This window comes from Colossoma macropomum, unplaced genomic scaffold (assembly GCF_904425465.1).
Source record: "Colossoma macropomum unplaced genomic scaffold, Colossoma_macropomum, whole genome shotgun sequence".
In the NCBI taxonomy this organism is placed as follows: domain Eukaryota; kingdom Metazoa; phylum Chordata; class Actinopteri; order Characiformes; family Serrasalmidae; genus Colossoma; species Colossoma macropomum.
The window spans coordinates 5,546,544-5,562,445 of NW_023494807.1; the positions used below are offsets into that span (position 1 = coordinate 5,546,544).

General features: G+C 40.0%; 1 protein-coding gene across 3 annotated transcripts in view; it reads right to left on the bottom strand.

Annotated features, from left to right (window-relative positions):
• rreb1b (ras responsive element binding protein 1b) overlaps positions 1-15,902 on the bottom strand; it is a 58,732-nt gene that overhangs the window by 27,496 nt on the left and 15,334 nt on the right. For 2 of the 3 annotated variants that reach the window (XM_036556634.1, XM_036556635.1), the window contains exon 2: positions 4,024-4,118. The gene's annotated coding sequence lies outside the window, so the exon portion shown is untranslated. Of the gene's footprint in view, positions 1-4,023; positions 4,119-14,196; positions 14,378-15,902 lie in introns of those variants that run through there. The other variant, XM_036556636.1, reaches the window with a different exon arrangement.

Here is a 15,902-nt window from a genome sequence, read left to right on the forward strand (position 1 = left end):
CTGGTTTGAATACTGCAAACTAGCGCTCACGTAAATCTAGTGCTCATGTTAATTTAGTGCTTAGGTTCACATTACATGAAAGCATGCTGGCAGACACCTAGACGTCAGAGCACAACACCCGCACATATCTGCAGACATGCAGATGCACAAGTATAATTACATAAATCTGCCTTTACAGTGCAGTTTTTGCAGTCACTGTGCACTGACCGCTGTTTAAAGGCCATCTATAACTACAGTTGTTCAGTGTTCAAGAAACAAGGTCCAACTAATACGAATGTTTTGTGGCCAATACAGATATTAGACAAAATAATTATTATATCTACGTTTTAGATTTTAGTTTTAAACTACAATAGTGCTTTACTGACTGAAGTATAAAGACTATGCTGATTAAGACTATGCTGATTCTGATATTATCACCCAACCGGTATATCGGTGAGGCCCTTATCATGATAATGATAACAAATCATCACATCGCCCACCCCTCTTCACATCTATGAGGCTCAACATCACCAAGCGCTGAGATAGCAAAACAGAGCGGATCCACTGATTACTACAGGATTAATAAGCTGTTATTAACCAGGCATCCATGTGCTGAAGGACAGGATCTAGCGGTAAGACAATAATGAATTAGCCACCAGAGCCAACAGCAACAGATGCAGGGAAGTACAATGATGGGGAAAAAAAAGTCTCAGCAGGATGGGCAGGGCAAGAGGAGAATCTGAAGAGAGAAAAAGGGTGGGGTGTGAGAGGAACCAGGCTGCGATATCAAAAAACAACATGCATGAAGAGCCTTAGGACCGGAGAACTTCGCAGACTCTTTAAAGGATCAGAAAGGCGGGTGGAAGACGTTTATATGGACACTGTGCAAGCCAGGACCGACAACAGTTAGTGACAAGGGGTTTAAATCCCTGAGCTCATTTACAATTCTTTAGGAAACGATTCGCTAAAACATGAAATCTGGAAGTCCACCATGATTCAATCAAACTATTTTGGGCTCTTGGTTTCTTCCCATTTGAATGAAAACTAGCAGGGCTGTGTCAAAATAGCTCCCACAGGCATTATTATTATTACTATTATTATTATTATTTAAGGGGAATTACGTTGATTTTTAAATACTTTTTTTTAACAACTCAACGATTCAAAAGTCATTCAGAGTGTTTTCATGTAAAATGGTGAATTGTAGAGAAATACAACGACTCAGATTTCTTTACAGTGGTGGTGACAGGAACCAGCGGTTGTGATATCTACATCACAAATATTGCCATTTTATTTACTATCCAAAACTGCCCGTGAACCCTTAGGTGTCTTCTGAATTTTTAACGTTGATGTAACGTTGATAATAGTAAAATAATGGTACAACGAAAAATAAGTTTCATTCTGATACTAGTTTGGATTTAAAAACATATGTTTTAGGCCGCAACCTGATCTCAAATCTATCATAGAACAATGTCTCAGGCATCAGGCAACACGTTAACAATTTCCTCTAATAACTTTCATTAATTGTTCTTAATGCAAAAATCCCAACTTCATATTTGATTTCCATCGCTATGCTAATGCTAATTTCTGCTGCCATCTCTATGAGATTTTAAGTGTTGTGTTGGCTAACTAGTTTAGTCAGTAGTTTTAAGTTTAAAGTAATGGAGCAATAGGTTTGCATTTAGTCTAAATTTAGGGTAAAACTAAAATGACAGTTTATCTGTAGCCCTGATTGTATAAAGTTTGGTGCAACTGCTTAATAAATAAACCTTGATTTAATCCCAATCTTAAGATCAATCTCTGTTGGTGCAATCCATATTAAGACTTAACAACCCATACTAAAACATAACATTCTGGCTACAAAAACGGGTGCACACTGTACTTAATGTCACCGTCACATTTCAAAATGAACACATATGAACTACCAAATTCAGTCAGATGCATTATGTCGCAGCAACACAGCAGGACTGTATATGTACAGGCATGTAAAGAGCAGCATCAGGAGTTCCACATAACACACCCACACACGCACCTCCAACAGCCCACACTGCTTCACTCAGACTTTCATTTTCAGCTCAGTGTTTTCCAGCAACACAAAGGAATGGAAAGTCTCTCGCTCTCCCGGCAGACGAGGAACTCATGCATTTCCTGTTTGGTGTGGTGGCTGGGAAGGCCTGGGGAATGCCTGAGCTATTCTCCTCCTTCCATTCTTCACTGCTGCAGTGATCTCGCCCTGCAATCATCCTCCATCTTACGCACTACCCCCATCCAACATCCTTCACTCAAAACCCCCGAACAGCTGCTTTTCGACAACCACCTCCTGAGACAATGACACTTTTTACAAGTGCTGCAAAGTGTAATGCAGTATATATCAATCTCCAGAAGTGCAACAATACACTCGGCCCATGAATCAATTCGAACAACACCAGAGCTGCGAGGCAGGAGGAGTTACTGAGTGAGTCGTTCACTGGTGCGACTGCTTGCAAACACTGGTGTTTAAACAGTGCTGCTGCATTAGATAGCATTTTAAATAGAATGTCCACTACCCACGATGCATTGTCACACCTCCAGAATGCACACTGTCACAGTTCTGCATTGTGATATCTCACGATGCTACACCCTACCATTCACTCCTCAGTCCATCCAGTCCATATATGGAAACTAAGCTGCAAAAAGAGCATGTTTTGAATCCAGTGATTTTATGATGTCACAAAAACCAACGTATTATGATGACTCCGCCTATTCAGCTTAGAGCGGTTCAGCTCTAATGATTCATGCTGAAGTTATGAGAAGAGTTTCAGCCTGTGTTTTAAATGAGTCAGGATACACGGCAGCCAATCAGAAGAGGTCACTGACACATATCTGTCTTACACAGAAGCAAAAAATGACATTTCAACCGTTTGTTTCTGTGACTTTAAGACAGATATATGTAAATGACCTCTGTTCTGATTGGCTGCCCTGTATTCTGACTCATTCAAAATGCAGAGTGATTCATGCTGAAGCTACAAGGAGAGTTTCACTCTGCATTTTGAATGAGTAAGAATACAGGGCAGCCAATCAGAACAGAGGTTGTTTACATAAATCTGTCTTAAGGGCAAAAATGACATTTTTTTGGTAAATAAATCCACACGAATGTAAGAAAATGGACCAAGACAAATTTAGGATATGAACCCTTCACAAGACACACTGGTGCCTTTTGTGTGTCTTTGGCCAGCATTATTTTGCCCAAAAATAATGCTGGCCAAAAGTTATTTTGACAAACACGGATTCCTTCACAAGATTTTAAAAAATACAAACACTGCACCAAATAAAACAAATATAAATGCAAATGAATAGGTGTCTGCATCTAGTTCTGTTTTTTGCTGCAAGAGATACTTTTTTTTTTTTTTAATAAATTAACTGTGTGGAGGGCTCATTTGCATGATGTACCCCTTTGACCCATAAGTATGGCAAAGGCCGGTATTGTAATAAGAATTAACAAGCAATGTGTAGTGCCACAGTATGTTTCACTGTATATGTACTTGAAGAGTTTTGAAGGACACCAGCTCATCTGATCTTGCTTCTGGAGCGTCTCAAACGCACGTCGCAAATTCCCATAGCAATACTGAACGCAACTCTAAGCAGCTTTGCTCATACAGTGTGTAGCGAGAGCTGTGTAGATCAGGGAGTGTCTGGAATGCACAGTTACCAAGCACACATACTGAGTCTAACACAGGGAGGTTGAGCAACACCTCCTGAACATCCACTCACTGAGAGCCTCAGAGACGCCATCCTCACCTGTATCTACAGGGTAGTGCTGGACTGCACTGACACAATTCAGCATCATTCAAAATTCAATATTTTTTCTTAATATATTTTGGTATGACAGCATTAACAAAGCTACTGAGCACAAAGTATTTTATGCTAAAAGAATGTCTTGCGTATCTGACATGCGGCTCTTAAAATGACACCGAAAGAAACTTTATACTCCTGCAGGAATGCAGACCTCTAACACAAGGTGTAACGCGTACGCTTTAGACAGGACTGTGAGGTGTTTATCATACTTACCTATTTTGAGTTCAGGGAATACAAGTCAGTGGGTCACAGAGGTGCAAGGCCACAGGCTCAGGGTGAGGGGAGAGGAATGGCAGCCTCTGCTCATACTGCAAAAGAACCACATGCACAAACATTATCATCCTCATCATCATAATCTGAGTAATTGATGAATTGCAATTCTTTTTTCCAAGATTTTCCCTTGATATTTTGAACCCCTTACAGCGATACTCTGTATTACTATCCACTGCTATAGTTTAAAGTGGATGAACACCAGCTTAACGTTCCAATGGTACCTACGAAAGGCAAGTAAATGTTGTAAGGCTACTTCTACACCTTTTATACCGAACTTGCCATTTGCTACATGGAAGACCTGCAACCAGCTCCTACTGTCTTTAAGATGGTTGTGTAAACACTCCGTTTGGAGCACCAACTATGATGTAGTGGTGTCATGGTTCTCGATCTAGAACAAAATCTGCGTTTTGACAGGCTGCGCTTCGGCTTACGGCTGAGAGACCGCATGTTCGATCACAGACCACACAGGCTACTGATGGACAGCCAACACTTCTAGCAATGTTCGTTGCCAAACTGTCCCCTCCCTCTGACTGTGCTCAAGCAATGACAAAAGCGACAGGTCTTTTCACTGCGTTAGACAATGCTAATACTACTACTACCATTACTACTACTGCTAAAAATAATCTGTTTTTTTTTTTTTTTTATATAGCACCTTTCACAGTTTCAGTTTCACAGCCTTTCGGCTTTATTTACTAATGAGGGGTTCCAATCAAATGTTCTCGAGGCCCAGAATGAAATTCCAAGCACATCACATTTTAGTGCATACATGAAGCCAAAGATGTACCAGGAAACAAAGGCAGATCTTTGTGAGGATCTGTGTAAGGCACAGCTCACTGCTATCACAGTAGCTGCTCATCTCAGTTTGTTCTACTAGCTACTCTCTTGAAAAAAGCACAAAATGAAAACCGAGTGATGGTTAGATTAATTTCACTTGATGTTTACATTTAATTTGCTTGCTCTTTACATATTTTTTTGCATATCAGTACAACTGTTCTACCTCTTGATATTAACATTTTTTATTGCAGTTGATACTTTGTTCTACTTGCTGGTGTTTACATTTGTTTTCACTTGTTTTGCAACAATTCTGTAAAAGAGGAACTTTTAGAAGTAATTCCTTTCATTTTCTTTTTGAGAACACTTCCAGGTTGTGTTTGCACATCTTGCATTAAACTTACATGTAATAAAAAAAAACAGGTTCAAACTGAACTGTGGCCCAGAAACCAACGTCTAAACCAAACCGAGAAAGGGGTGAATCGTTACACCTCTACTAAGATCCAACTGCGACCTGCTAAAGCACTGTGATTTACACAGTCAGGGGTCTAGATTCTGAACAAGCATGCATATTGGTTCACAGATGCTGAGAAGACCAACTACTTAGGTAACTGAATGGCATGGAATTTTTTGATACTTCGTAGCATAAAACTAGTTTGGTTGACAGTTTAGCATAAAGGTATCGGATTCTGAGTCATCCTTAAACATGAGGGGCACCGTATCACAAGCTTTTTGGCAATATCAATGCTGAACATCATCCTCCTCCTTTCCTGTTAATTGCAAACAAAACATTTACAAAAAGCAAACATCTGAGCCTAGCCCTGTTTTTACACCTTATTTGTTTGCTTAAGTCCAAACCAGAGACTTTTTCATTTGGTTTGACTGGTTCCACACGGCGACGGTTAAAGCACGTACTGTCCCCCTAAAAACTTACCACCGCGCGTGTAGTCACGTCACTTCGCTACGTCCAGTCTGAGACATGGGAGCTAAGGCTGTGTTCACACAGCAGGTAAAAGTGGCCCAAATCTGATTTTCTGACCAAATCCGATTTTTTTTGTTTGGCTGGTTACAATATCTTTTAAATAAGATCTGTATGTGACATCAGTCTGAACAGATCGGCTCCTAAACTGACCTGCATGCGCAAAAGAACAATGCGTCACGTTGCTTCACGTGGCTTTCTTTCAAAATCTCTTCAAACACTGTTTTGGATGAGTCTCTTCTTATTTTGAACAGAAATATCACCACAAATGTTTATTAGGTCTCAGCAGCACGAAATTATGACGAATGTCGAATTGGATGAACGTAAAAGCAGTGAATTCCGATCTGGCTGTCGAAACAATTTACATTAAGATATGCAGAGCATATTCACAGTACAAACCTTGTCAGTGAAGTATGAGGGCAAAAAAACTAACAAAAAAAAAACAAAATAATCGTTCATTAATTGTAATCGAGGTAAAATATTCAATTAATCGTGATACTGATTTGAGGTCATATCGCCCAGCACTACACAATGTTTATTAGTCAGAAATGCTGCCGGGATACAAGTGTTCTGTTTGGGCTCACATTTGCCACTATCTGATCCTAAGAACTCAGAATTTGCATGAAAACAGACACTTTAGAAAGTGTCACCTCACTTGACCTTACTGCTTCTATATGACTGGTTTGTCATTTTATCAAATCTGTCAAAATAGGCAGATTGTGCAGGCAGTGCAGCCCTGACATGCTGCTAGAAGAAGCAGTAAAGTATGCTCTGATGTTGAGTTCACTTGGTGCAAACTAACACAAAACTGCGTTCTCACCAGCAGTGAACTAAATCAGGGTTCTTTTAGAAGCAAACCGAGACCCGTGATTTTTTTGTGGATTACTTGTCTGGTGCGCACCCAAGTACGGGTGGAGTGTTCAAACCCATCAAAACAGACCAAACTAAATAAAAAGTTCACTAGGTCCACACCAAACGAGGCTGGTGTGAAAGCATCCTAAGATTTGCACAAGGAAGCTTCCGCCCAAAACAATCTCAAATCTCGGCCAATAATGAAAGAAGTAAAGTCAATGGGGATCAGTTAGCATAACGCATTCTGCACAATAAAACTCAAAAATGGCTTATGATAGATATCCCCAGAGATGCTGGCTTCTGTCCAACTTACAGAGGCCAAATTTACACACGCAGCGTCACAGAAGAGACTAATTACCAAAGGCTGAGTGAGAGAGTGACATCATCTCGGTGTGCCGGTGTTTGGTGGGATTGTAACGGGAGAGCTCAGCCCGAAGCCCTCTTGTCCTTCTTGTTAAGCTGGTAAACTGAAACTTCCTCCCACTGCACAACACATCAAAGCCAGGTGGCCTGCCAAGTTTCCTTTTCTGGAAGAGACGCAGCCAATGCCACCGGCACTCCTAAGACACACCACCACTGAGTGTATAACAGGAGCACAAAAGGGATTTAAAGAGAGAGAGGTGGAGGGAGTGAAGGGATAGAGAAGAGGACGGAGGATAACGCGGATGAGGGATGTGGGCAAGAGGGCCATGGAGAGAGGCAGATGGATGGGATTAGTGGATTACGCGTGGGCAATAGCTAGCTAATTCAATCCCAATCCCACACTTTACGTCTAAGCAAAAGTGAAATGTTCGATCATTTCCCAGTTCAATCCTTCTAAAGCATCACTATTGGAGCTGAATTTTGGGAAAATATCTAATTGGCGTTGTTCTGATCAACATTGCAACTAATTAATTTCTGTAAATTTTCTCCAGGGGGATTTTTTGCCAAGAAGACCAGCACATCCATTTTTTTGGGCTTGAGGCTTGAACACTGAATGTAGTTTGCCAGACTGACAGTTCACAAGCTCTGCATTATTAGATTACATTTCTCCACTTGAAAACTGTTAACATTAAACCTGCAGCTCTCCTGACCTGAAAATTTAATTTATATTATTAATTTTATTTTAAAAATAATTTATTTTATAGACAGTGTCTGAGTGCAATAGACAGCTGGTCAGATACTAAAAATTGCGCTTTTTAAGATGACAATAGCACAACTACAACAATGCACCACATCAAAAGCAAACATCTGCACACAATTCAACAAAGAACTGTTTCATACATGTTCTCTGAGAGAACAGCGGTGTGAGGAAAAACACATGTGGGTGTGCAAAACTATACAGACGTTCAAGATGAACGACTGTGGCTTTTAAGTGCTACTGAGGTACACAGAGACAATAACTGAACAGGTTTGGTTCTGGCCAACTAAAGCACTGACACAAGTTCAGACAGACATAATAATGCTTCAAACCTGAATGAGTGACTGGTGATAAAGGGGCAGAAAGACAAAATTAAACCAGTTTCTTGGTGTTTGGATCTGTAGCTTCACTTAATGTTAGCTTAGCAAGCGGGCTACAAACTTAAACAATGCCACACATCACACTACATGTTTCATTCTGACTAATCGGTGCTGAAACTAGTGTAGATGATAAAAACTAATGTCTAAGAGAGCAAAAGTCAAGTGACAAGTGTTGGAGTGACAGAATTCAAACATGTTCCTTGGTGTTTGGGATTGTAGCTTTTGGCCAAAAGTGCCCCTCATCACAGAACAGGCTTGGTTCCAGCCAACTGATGCTAAAATGACACCCATTTAGAGGATATCATAGAGCGTGAAGTCAGGTGACTGGTGTTGAAGTGAAAGCTGAAATGGAGCACATTCTATGTGTGTGTAGGTTTTTCCTGACTCCTTTATTCTATCAACGCCACCTATCAATGAGCCACAGATCAGTGACCTCACCAAAATATAAATGGGTGGAATGTGTTTATTTGACCACTCAGACATGAAAAGACGTGGGACCATCATCATGTTTAAATACTACAGTATATCTTACTACTTTTATGCCGCCTAACCCTCGTTATTGGACAAAAGAACCAAAATGTGCATCCCTCCAACACACTGATGCACTCTAGTTTGACAGCTCGTCTGCACAGCTTTAGGTAGAGTTAAGCTCTCGATTCGGGTTGGATGAGAGAAGAAAGTGCTCGAGCGTGCGAGTCGTGGACTGTGTGCTCCTGCATCCCGTGGTGAGTGGCACAGGCAAGTGCAGGCTGTTGGCAAGAGTTGGCTTAGACAGCTATCACGTTCTGCTGGCTACACACTCCGCACATCTCCTGGATCAGTTTCAGTGAGAGTAAGGAGAGTTGGTGGGGGGGGGCTCTGCTGAGCTGGAGATCAAAATATGGCGGGTGGAGACAGGGACTGTTGCATGAAATTCAGAGAGAGAAGAGCCTTGGAAGAGCATTCCAGCTGAACTGGTTCTACAGCCCGCCCCTCTACTTCTCAACTCATTCCTTCTCTTTAATACCTTCTGCTCTCTTTTTAGGAAAAGTTTGGCCAAAAATCAAATGAACTCCTGTTATGCCAAATGTAGTAAATCATGTTTGGCATCTAAAGGTCTCAGCTTTGCAAATCACCTTACAGGCAATGGCAAACAGGATCAGGGACAGTTACATAAACGGGAAAAAGTATGGACAAAATATCTGCTACTACTGTTTTTAGCTTTACAACATATTTGTCTTTATACTAGATAACATAATGTGCAGGAAACAACATAAGCAAGTCAATTTGACAGGGGTGTAATGATGTAAAGGTCACAGTGAAACAGTACATTAAAATTTAAAACTATCGTCAGAGTAAAGTGGGCTTTTTCTTCGTTTTTAGGGTTGCTTACGAATTCTGGGGAGATTTCTGGGGCTTATTTTGATAGAGGCCTGACATAGAAGGCACTTTGAGAACTTCTATTTAGCCAATATGTACTATCAAACCAATGTGTGCAGTAACTAATTGGAACTCTATCTAATCAATACATTATAAGTATAAAGAAAAATATCAAGACTAAGGCAAGATTGCAATTACTTAGATGTGCGATATTAAGTTCCATCACTCGTTAGCTACATTAGCCTTGCAAAACTGAAGCAGTAGACCAAACACGTCTTGGCTACCTGACTTCATTTGGCGATCGGCAGAAATTAAGGGGTCAATGATGGTTTAAAATTGATTTTTCACCAAACTACCACTTTCACACTTTCTCATCTCCCCTTCATCCATCCTCTCCTCTTCAATCCTTCAGCATTGAGTTAACCTCCCCTCATCTCGGCCTCGTTTCCTGAACTTGCTCTCTCCCGCACGGGCAGCACTGAACCCCTCATTGAGCAAAATGTGAGATCCAGTGTTCTGCACCCCTCTACTACACAAACAACCCACAGCCTGACAGCCGCACTGCATAAATCAGAACGGGCCAACACAAAAACCCACACACACTACACTTCTACGCTTCATAGAAACACACCGTATTCATTCAGCTCTGCACAGTTCACTGATGCGCTCGGGTGGACGTGTGCTGAAACCATCATTTTAGAACAGATAAACAGAGAGAGAAAGCAGAGAGAGCGAGAAGGAAACAGGCCAAAAGAAAGGGAGAGAAAAAAAGTGAGTGCGTTTGCAAACTGGGTGGACCATCCCTAAGGGGTTAAGATAGAACAGCAGGGGGAGAGGTGGAGGGGTGGGGGGTGTGATAGAGTAAAGAGCGGCTGGTGAAGCTGCACTCAGCTGTCACTTCTAACAGGTGGCCCTGACGCGACCTTTGGCTTCTTTTGCATACGACAGCCATGTTGTTTCAGGCAGCATCGCCGAGAGCTCCAGGTTAAAGCAGGAGGTCTGAGAAAGAGAGAGAGAGAGAGAGAGAGAGAGAGAGGAACATCTGCAGCTGACAGTTGGCATCCTACTCTATTTAAGTATTAGTGGAAGGATAATTGTGTCCTTCAATTGGCTTAAACAGGATAGTTTCTTCTCCTTTGATTCACCGGCCAGTGTATCTGGACGGCATCCACTTTTTCATTCTGTTAAACGGCCTCCAGAATTACAGCATCACAACCAGCATCACTCTACTGTCCCAGTTAACATTCAGCAGCTGTTATTCTTCGATGCTTTAACATTTATTGAGGGACAAACTAAAAATCATATGCATTCATTTCAAATAATTAAAAAAAAAATGGAAGTATGCACTGTACTAATCTAAGCACTGTACTAATCTAAGCACTGTACTAATATAAATGTGTCAATTCAATTGTGCTGATTTTGAAACGTTAGAATAATGAAAAATAACTATATTATTATCATCACTAGAAGATAATAACGATTGATACAAAATACAAACATCATATGTAAATATACTGCAAATACATAAACTTTGTGCTTTTTTTCTGAACAATAATGTGATTATCATTACATTTTTTTTTCTATAAATTAAGGTCCAGGCCTGTTTTTCAGGCCATGATAGACCTGCATTTCTCCTTTTTCTGGCTTGAGGCTGGGCACAGTGTGCAAAACTGAAAGTTAGCTGTGGATGTGTTGCCAAGTACACAGCATATGGACGTCTGGCTGCTTCCGATTTCTGATTGGTCTGACTGATTCATCTACAGGCAGTTCAAAAGCTCAATGTTATTAGGTAATATATCCTGACTTAAGAATGAAGACAATGCTGTTGATAATACTGGTTATAATTGAAATCGCAGCTTTTGAAATTTTGAAAATGGCACTCTTTCAAAGTGCAATTTTGATACGAAAATTATTAATCTTTCAGCCCTAATAAACACTAACATGTGTTCATTAACATGCATTAAATGAACACGTGTTCATGCACACAATTCCTACACTGGTGCATCCCCAATATTAACAATAACAATGAAAATATAAAATAAAATATGCCATCAAAATATATTCCTAAAAAATCTAACTAAATGATTCGAATTATGGCTAAATTTCAGATTTTGTGCTGCACTGAATTCTTAAACATACTATTTTACTCTCCAGTCAATACATGGAAACTAAGCTGCAGAACAGCTTGTTCTGAATTCAATGTTTATATGATGTCGCAAAAATATAACACATTTACATATTTCCACCTATTCAGCCCACAGAAGTTTAGCTCCGCCCACTGATGCTGTGACCATGTAAAACTACAGCTGTTTTTGTTTTTTAAATAAGAGAAAATAAAATAAAAATATACAAAATGGATATGGGCCCTTTAAAGGATCATAACTGAATATGATGATACATCATACTTTTTTTAACTTTTTTAGCCAGAGAAAAATTCAATACTTCACTGAATATAATTATATAATTATATAAATATTAATCCGTTATAACTTCTAAATCAATTCTAACATTTTGAAATCAATGCAGTTGCACTGATGCATTTTACACCCCTAAACGTCTAACATACACACACCCACACACCCACAGGCGAGCTGCACTCCCTCACACACACACAGCTGCTCTCCAGAGCAGATCCTCACTCTGCAGCGTAGCAGGGGGACCGATGGCCACTGAACTCCCACCCACTTCCAGCGCTGCGCATTCCTGGCTATTTAAAACTCCAGTCCCAACGCAGACTTCAGCCCAGCATACACTTCTGCTCATTATTTTATAATCTTTCCCGCAGCTACTCCCCTCCTCGCTCCGCCTGATCAGGCCCACCTTCTGAGGGTAGATAGCATCAGACACATTAACACGGCTAAAGGATAACATCAGACAGAGCTACTGTCTGCAGACAGACAATACAGCAGGGTGGCAGGAGCTGAAGTAGGTCAGAAAGTGTGTTTGGCAGCAGCGTGCTGTTTCTGCTCCGTCTCTACTGTACAGCTCCCACACACACACACACACACACACACACACACAAACACACTCTGTTCTCTCCCCTCCAACTTCCTGCACATACTTCACACTTCTGAAGTCTTTATCCGAAACAAACCTTCCATCAGTCTAATTCACTCTCTCTCTCTTGTTTGCACACCAAAGTAACTCTGCACCATTAAGACCTCATAATCTCATTTTAAAAAAGAACAACCCGTTTTAGGCCAGCTGTTTGTCACAATGGATGAATACATGAAGAATGGACCAACAGAGAAGCCCCATAATTACTTGCAATAAATCTCATTATATTCAATATAAAATGTTAAAGGGGAATACCACCAATATTTCAACATTTATGCACACTTTAATGGTTGAAATGACCAACTCATTCACAGTGGTTTCATGTGAAATGGTCCATTTTACAGAAAGCAAGTAACTGAGAACCAGAATCCTGCGACAGTAACCAAGAAGAGGTCAAGAAGTCTGCAACACAAAGAAAGCATTTTATTTACTATTCAAAACAACCAGTGAACCAATGGCCTTCTACATTTTTTTCATATATGATGTTAAAGATGGCAAAACAGTGATAAATCTGAAAAAATATGTTTTATTTGGTGACTATTTTGTCTTCACACACTTCATCAGGCATCATATCCCTAACCATTTTATACAATGACATTCTGTGAGGGAGCTATTAGCAGCTTTACACTCTTTGGACGTCTGGTTCCTATCACCACCACCGCGACCAAGTCTGACTCAGTGAGCTTCTCTAGAACGGAGTATCTCACATCAAACCGTGAATGACTTGGTTTACATCTTAATGATTTAACTACGCAGACATTTTGACCATTATTATTGTTTTTATTTTGTTTTTAAATGACAGCAAAGATTTATATTTGGCAGAACACTGTTACAAAATTACAAAACATAAAACAAAAAAAAATTGCAATTAATTAATAAATATAATATTTATAATATTACTATATTATCTTGCATTAAAAGTTAAGAACGTTTTCACATCCTACACAGTTACTATTTCGGAGACAAGACTTCGTTACAATAGCAATAATTTATATTTAATCATTCAGTAGAACACATCTTTCCAGAGCAGCTTACAAACAAACACAACTTTAAAAGAAAGCAAAGTGTATACAACACAAAATCTGCACGGCAAGTATCTCGAGTGAAGTCACCTTAAATCTAGTCAACGTGGCTAATATTTCTCCTTATAATATTGTTGTAAGAATATTATAAGCTTTTTCATCTTGTTTCTAAACATTTTACTTGGTTTAGGTACTTTTATCTAGTGAAACTATTTTATTTCTTTGGCATATAATTGTACTTGTTCCAAAAAAATAAAAAATAAATAAATAAATTTGCTTACAAAACTGACTTTGATCATTTTCCAAGATAAACTGACTTAAAAAGAAAATGGTTTGAAAAAATTCTCACAACAATCTCACAACGAGAAACACTGATGTATTAACTAAATTTAAGTTTATTCCTTTTTTTTTTTTTTGCAGTCATACTCTCCTATCCTATCACGATCCAGTACAAATGTAACTCCGGGCAAAGACACAACTCAAAGTGCAATAGTAACCTGTTAAACTGTCCTTTGAATCAAACAAGTTACTGAACAGGTTTAATGATAAACTCAAAATGGCCATCTGCAGTACCTGCAGGAGAGACCCGAAGCCTCTAACGCTCTCGAGCAGGACTTTCTCGTCTACTCCACAGCGGAGTCGGCTTGTGATCAAAGTACAGGGCCGCATCACTGACCGGCAGTTTCCACAGAAACGACCGTTTGCTTGTCCCCTAGATGCATGCCACAGAGACCCACCCACTGCTAGTGTCTACAGCCGTCACCCATACACACGCCCTGTCCTCGGCTGTGACCAATGCAGCCGGAGCGGTCAGGTGACTCCGCGGGGTTTATGAGAGCATGTGTAACTGAGCGGCTTCTAGAATCAGCAAGAAATCTTCAGAAGTGTAAACGCCACGAAAACTAATTCACTCCACACAGGAAACCGCCCTGGAATAAGAGACACACTGTGCTGGCCCTGCATTACTGTAAGTGCATGAGCTTTATTGGAGTCAGTCAGCAGACAATTCTCCACTGCAGTGTGGAGCAGAAGGGGGCAGTGCAATACAGGCTCGCCAGACGACGCCCTGCTGCACCTTTACAGGCTGCTAATTCTCACCGTAAACACACGAACATGGCCTTTCAGTGTTATCAAAGTAAGAGGTGAACCAATGGGATCTCAGGAGGGAAGTCCAAGCACTGATAGATGGCAGTAGCTTCCCACTGCCACAGCCACCGCTGCTCTATGTGGGCAGAGTCCATAGGAATCTGTGGAGTAATCCATCTCAAACAGTGGTTCAATCCTAATCTCCTGTACTTTGCCCTGGTGAGCACAGTGATGAGATTTCGGGACAAGCGCTCTCCAACACAGCGACTTATTCAAGTCTGAACGCCTTCAGACAGTTAATTCACACTGAGTAATATGAATTAATATTAGGCCTCTCATTACTGATCTTTTGTAATCAAGTAATATGCAAGTACAATAAAAAATTGATTTCAGCTGAATAATAAAAAGCTATGCACAGCCTATTAAAGGGGAATTCCACTGATTTTTCAACATTTCATGAACCATTTCTAGAGTAATCTGGAATCTAAGTGAGAACTGTTCACTGTGGTGGTGATAGGAACCAGACGTCTGAACCATGTGATGCCTCTTAAAGCTCCCTCATGCAAAGTTATTACATAAAATGTCCACAAATACACCGTATGATGTCAGAGACATTGCTTTACAATAGTATTGTAAGCAGATTTTGGCCTGAAACACACATTCCTAGAGGAGAGGTACATGCAGGGGATGCTAAGGCAAAACAATACATAAGAAAAAATATTTTTTCAGATTTATCACAGTTTAACCATTATCAACATTACATATAAAGCTCAGAAAATCCATGCAGATTGACTGGTCATTTTACCCAGGGAAAAAGGCCTATATTTAGGTTGTTTTGATAAAGTGATGGAATTTCTGCTTTAAAGATTCTGAAATATTTTAGCAGAAAAAGATGGAAACAATGAAAAACAATGAAAAACTGCAAATAAATAGGTTAAGCTCTGTTTTTTACTGTTAGAGATTAGAACTACTTAAAAATATGAATTAGCATCATGTATATTGCCAAATAATCATTGCCAAATTATTAAGAAGATAAAGTTTAATTAATTATTACCTTTAAATGACTTATCAAGTTTAAACAGTCCTATACGAGACTCTCCATTAAACCAGGCTGTTATTCTTCAAATGATGTCTCAATTTTCCAAGTTTAGCAATAATAGGAAGCCACAAGTATGAAACAACTGAGCTGCCTG